Source organism: Ovis aries, chromosome 6, assembly GCF_016772045.2.
Source record: "Ovis aries strain OAR_USU_Benz2616 breed Rambouillet chromosome 6, ARS-UI_Ramb_v3.0, whole genome shotgun sequence".
NCBI lineage: Eukaryota > Metazoa > Chordata > Mammalia > Artiodactyla > Bovidae > Ovis > Ovis aries.
Genome location: NC_056059.1, coordinates 110,632,714 through 110,639,045, shown reverse-complemented (window position 1 = coordinate 110,639,045; position 6,332 = coordinate 110,632,714).

Sequence of the window (6,332 nt, the reverse complement as noted above, 5' to 3'; positions counted from 1 at the left end):
ATTTCCTTCTCCAAGGGATCTTCCTGTCCCAGGAATCAAATCTGGGTCTCCTGCCTTGCAGACAGATTCTTTACCAACTGAGCAATTATAGGGGCGTCTAGATAATGGATTCCAAATTCATCCCAGTGTTTATGTGAGTGGGCTTTGAGGTGAGATTAATGTTTAAATCAGTCTGAGTAAAGACCATTGCCCTCCCTAATATGGATAGACCTGTCTAATGAGTTGAAGGCCTGAAGAGAACAAAAAGGCCAAACACAAGAAGGCCTCTCCCAAACACAAGACAAAGGCCTCTCCCAAACACAAGAAAATGCTCCCTGCCTTTGGACTGGATCTGAGACGTTGTCTCTTCCTGGGTCTTGCTCCTGAGAGCCTTTGGGAAAAAGCCATTGATTCTCCTGTGTCTCCAGCTTGCCAGTTCACCCTGCAGACATTGAGACTTGCCATCCTCCATAATCATATAAGCCAGTTCCTTTTAATACATATATCTCCTACATTTTATTGGTTCTATTTCTCTAATACAATGATATTCTAGGACTTGTACTTAGCACTTTGAGAATCCAGAGATGTAGCACAGATAAGAAGGCAGAGTCCCTATTTTCAAGACTCTTACCACTCAGGGAAGAACATTAATAACACAGCAGATATACTGCTGTTGAGTTCTGAGAAGGAATTGATGGGATTGGGGAGCCAAGGGATGAGATTTTAGGCCAGAGGACCTGTGAATTTAAAGGCAATGTGGCATAAGGGAATAATCTGATTGGGGAAATTTGTAAAAAAAAAAACAAACAAAAAAAAACTTGAAAGAATGAAATTGGCAGAACATTTGTCAGTTTCCAGACAGGAAAAGAGAAATTATATTAATTATTTTAACAAGAGGTATCTGCTTACTGAGGACTTTCCTGATGGCTCAGTGGTAAGGAATCCACCTGTAATGCAGAAGGTGCAGGGTACCTGGGTTTGATCCCTGGGCGGGAAAGATCCCCTGGAGAAAGGCATGGCAACCCACTGCAGTATTCTTGCCTGGAGAATCCCATGACAGAGAAGCCTGGCGGGCTAAGGTCCATAGGGTCACAAAGAGTTAGATACGGCTGAAGGGACTTAGCATGCATGCACACACGACTATGGAAGACTGGTTAAAGAAGGTATTGGAGAGTTAAGAAAACAAGATAGAAACACTGAAGCCCTAGAGATGGTAAGCGTAGGAAGCAGCAATCACCCCAAGGGCTGAGGAGCATAGCAAAAATTGGGTATCCATATGGATGTGAAAGTTGGACTATAAAGAAAGCTGAGCACAGAAGAACTGATGCTTTTGAACTGTGGTGTTGGGGAAGAGTTTTGAGAGTCCCTTGGACTGCAAGGAGATCCAACCAGTCCATCCTAAAGGAAATCAGTCCTGAATATTCATTGGAAGGACTGATGCTAAAGCTGAAACTCTAATACTTTGGTCACCTGATGGGAAGAGCTGACTCATTTGAAAAGACCCTGATGTTGGGAAAGATTGAAGGTGGGGAGAGAAGGGGATGACAGAGGATGAGATGGTTGGATGGCATCACAGACTCAATGGACATACATTTGAGTAAACTCCTGGAGTTGGTGATGGACAGGGAGGCCTGGCATGCTACAGTCCATGGGGTTGCAAAGAGTTGGACACGACTGAGCAACTGAACTGAACTGAACTGGAGAATGGTTCCAAAACCCCCCTAAATACCAAGTTCCTAGATTCTCAACTTCCTCATATAAGATGGCGTTAGTATTTGCACATAACATACACATACTCTCCTGTATACTTCAACTCCTCTCCAGATTACTTACAATACCTAATGCGATGTAAATCCTATGTAAATAGTTGTAAATACAATGTAAATGATATGTAAATAGTTATAGATACAATGTAAATCCTATGTAAATAGTTGCTGGTGCTGCACATTTTAGTTTTCCTTTCCTGAACTTTCTGCAATTTTTTTTTCTTTATGTTTCTCATCTGCAGTTGATTGAATCATTGGATGCAGAACACATGGGTATGGAGGGCCACTGTGGTTAGAAATGAGGAAATTAAAGGTGTTCCTGAGGAGCTGGGACTCAGACGCTGAAGAGGAGTGTTGTCTGGATGCTTGTGGAACCCCTGAGGGGATAACGAGAGTCTGTTCCTGCCAATGGTGGACTAGAGGTGGCTAGCAGGGGGTTAGGAGAGCCAACTGTTAAATTTCCAGGAATTTTTTGAGCCAGTTGTTGAAACTTTAGTAGCTTGAGGTCACCCACGATGGTGTAGTTATACAACAGAAAGAGGCCAATGCTATTTATTTTTTTCTGGAGAATCAATTTTCTACACACCACTAGTCCTGGAACCATGAAATAGGGATACAGACTGTAACTAAGGCTGTTGCTGCCATGGTGAAGTGCTGTTGCTGGGGTCCCTGCTTCCTTCTGGGGCTTCCAGCGTCTTTTGAGATCCTGTGTTTGGCAGCATCTATAAAGGGGCGACAGAGGATGAGATGGTTGAATGGCATCATTGACTCAATGGATATGAGTTTGAGCTTCACTCTGAGAGACAGTGAAGGAGAGGGAAGCCTGGCGAGCTGCAGTTCACGGGGTCACAAACAGTCAGACATGACTGTGTGACTGAACAACAATAAGCAAAGTCAACTGGCAAAGGAAAATCGTGGTTTGGAGAATCTCAGTCTTCACATCCCCAGCGGGAGAACATAGAAGGACCTGTCTGGAGCTGAGAAACAGTAAGGGGTCAGCCAGTTTCCTGATCTCTAGCAAGCACTGTCAGACAGTGGTGGTTAAAGTTCTGGCTTTAAAATAGTCCAAATTTGCCATAGTCCAAATGTTGGCTTTGCCCACTGTTTCGTGATCTGAGTCAGATCGTTAGCTTCTCTGTTTTCCTTTCCTCATGTGTAAAATGGAGATAATCATATTATCTAGATGAAGAATGAATTCAATGTGATAATGGCTATAAGATAAGCATCTTTACCTCCTGTATCAAGTCTTTGCCAAATGTCACCTTCTCAACAAGGACTTTTCTGATCACTATTTGAAATTTCACCTCTCTTCCCCTCTGAACCCAGCAGTCATTATTGTCCTCCTATAACTTACTCTTTTCTAACCTTCATCATCTTTTAAGTTATAATTTACTTATTGTCTGTTTTCCTAACTGAAAGGTGATCTCCATGAGAGCTGAACATTTGTTCTGTTCTATTGCTTAGGATGTAATTGCTCTTAAATAAATATTAGGGACAGGAAGGCCTGGCATGCTGTAGTCCACGGGGTTGCAAAGAGTGGCACGTAACTGAGCAACAAGTGCAACAGAAATTAATTGCACATATTAAAAAAAAAGAAAAAAAAAACAAAACAAAACTTGACCAGCAAGTAGTATACACAAAGAAATGTTAGCAATCACTAGGAAGATGAAAACCATTTTATTAGTATTTTGGACTTCCCAAAAGACACTGCCATCACAGAATCCAAACTCTGTTCCATAAAATGTTAACCTACTTTGAAAATCTCTGTGTTGATTATAAATTATGCTGTATGTATAATAAGTTTTCAGAGAACTTATATCTTTACAAAATAAGTTCTAAATATAAAAATAAATTTAAAAAGGTCTCTCAGGAGAACTAACTGAACTAGAATTCCAGGACCTCTATAACAGCTTGAAATGTTTAGTGTTTTTTTTTTTGTTTTTTTGACATCTGTTAGACACCTCTCAAAACTTGCCAGTGGATTTATTCTTTGGATATGACTTTGATGAAACATCCTTCTCGGTCTACTTTTCTTTCAGTTGTAAAATAAATGAAGCAGAAACAGAACACTCATGCCTGCAGCATGCCAGAAAGACACTCATAACATGCAAATACCCCCAGAGGAACGTCCTCCTTTGCCCTCTTACAGCTCTCAGGTAGCAGACTGAACGCTTAGCATTCCAGGAAGAAACTGTAGCACCTTATTCTATGGCATACATATGTGGGCTTCCTTAGTGGCTCAGCGGTAAAGAATTTGCCTGCAATGCTGAAGACTCAAGTACGATCCCTGGGTCAGGAAGCTCCCCTGGAGAAGGAAATGGTAACCCAGTCCATTATCGTTGCCTAGAAATCCCATGGACAGAGGAGCCTGGTGGGCTACAGTCCATGGAGTCACAAAAAGTTAGACATGACTTAGCAAGTAAACAACAACAGGTACACTAATTTTATTATCATTTTTTTTTAACTTTCTATCCAGTTTTCTATACAAAACTTTCTAAAACAATTTTAAAGGTTGCACTTTATTTATCGCTATCATAAAATATTGGCTTTATTCCCCATTTGCACAGCACATCATTGAGCCTGTCTTACATCCAATATCTTGTACCTCCCGCTTTGGTCCCCCTTGCCTACCTCTCATAACCACTAGTTTGTTCTCTGTATCTGTGAGTCTGCTTCATTTTAGTTATGTGCATTAGGTTGTTGTATTTCTTAGATTCCACATATAAGTGATATGGTGCTGTATTTGTCTTTCTCTGACTTTCTTTACTTAGCATAACATTCTCCAGATCCATCCTCATTGCTGCAAATGGCAAAGTTTCATCCTCTTTCGTGGCTGAGTAGTATTCCAGAGTATGTATATGCCACATTTTATTCATCCATTTATTTGTTGATGGACACTTAGGTTGCTTCCATATCTTGGCAATTGTAAATAAAGCTGTCGTGAGTATTTCAGGGCATGTGTCTTCTCAAATTAATGTTTCTGTCTTTTACCATATATATTCCTAGATGTGGAATTTCTGGATCATATGCAGTTCTATTTTGAATTTGTGAGGAAATCTCCATGCTGTTTTCCATAGTGGAAATTCTCCCAATTTACATTCTTACCAACAGTGTACAAAGGGTTCCCTTTTCTCCATATCTTTGGCACATTTGTTACCAGTGATCTTTTTGAGGATAGCCATTCTGACCAAAGCCTTTGACTGTGTGAATCACAATAAACTGTGGAAAATTCTGAGAGAGATGGGAATAGCAGATCACCTGACCTGCCTCTTGAGAAACCTATATGCAGGTCAGGAAGCAACAGTTAGAACTGAACATGGAACAACAGACTGGTTCCAAATAGGAAAAGGAATACGTCAAGGCTGTATATTGTCACCCTGTTTATTTAACTTCTATGCAGAGCACATCATGAGAAACGCTAGACTGGAAGAAGCACAAGCTGGAATCAAGATTGCCAGGAGAAATATCAATAACCTCAGATATGCATATGACACCACCCTTATGGCAGAAAATGAACAGGAACTAAAAAGCCTCTTGATGAAAGTGAAAGAGGAGAGTGAAAAAGTTGGCTTAAAGCTCAACATTCAGAAATCGAAGATCATGGCATCTGGTCCCGTCACTTCATGGGAAATAGATGGGGAAACAGTGGAAACAGTGTCAGATTTTATTTTGGGGGCTCCAAAATCACCGCAGATGGTGACTGCAACCATGAAATTAAAAGACGCTTATTCCTTGGAAGGAAAGTTATGACCAACCTAGATAGCATATTCAAAAGCAGAGACATTGCTTTGCCAACAGGTCCGTCTAGTCAAGGCTATGGTTTTTCCAGTGGTCATGTATGGATGTGAGAGTTGGACTATATGGAAAGCTGAGCACCGAAGAACTGATGCTTTTGAACTGTGGTGTTGGAGAAGACTCTTGAGAGTCCCTTGGACTGCAAGGAGATCCAACCTGTCCATTCTGAAGGAGATCAGGCCTGGGATTTCTTTGGAAGGACTGATGTTGAAGCTGAAACTCCAGTACTTTGGCCACCTCATGCGAAGAGTTGATTCATTGGAAAAGACTCTGATCAGAAAAGACTCTGATTGGGGGCAGGAGAAGAAGGGGATGGCAGAGGATGATATGGCTGGATGGCATCACTGACTCGATGGACATGAGTCTGAGTGAATTCTAGAGTTGGTGATGGACAGGGAGGCCTGGCGTGCTACGATTCACAGGGTTGCAAAGAGTGTGTGTTTATTTCTGAGCTTTCTTTTCTGTTCCATTGATGTATGTGTGTGTGTGTGTGTGTGTGTGTGTGTGTGTGTGTGTTTTGCCAGTACCATTCTGTTTTGATTGCCATAGCTTTTTAGTATGGTCTTAACTCATGGACCATGATTCCTCCAGCTCTGTTGTTCTTTCTCAACATTGTTTTGGCTATTTGGAGTCTTTGTGCCTCCATACAAATTTTAAAATTATTTGTTCTAGTTCTGTGAAAAATGTTATTAGTATTTTCATAGGGGTTGCACTGAATCTTTAGATTGCCTTGAATAATATGGTCATTTTAACAATATTGATTCTTTCAACCCAAGAACAGGGCATATCTTT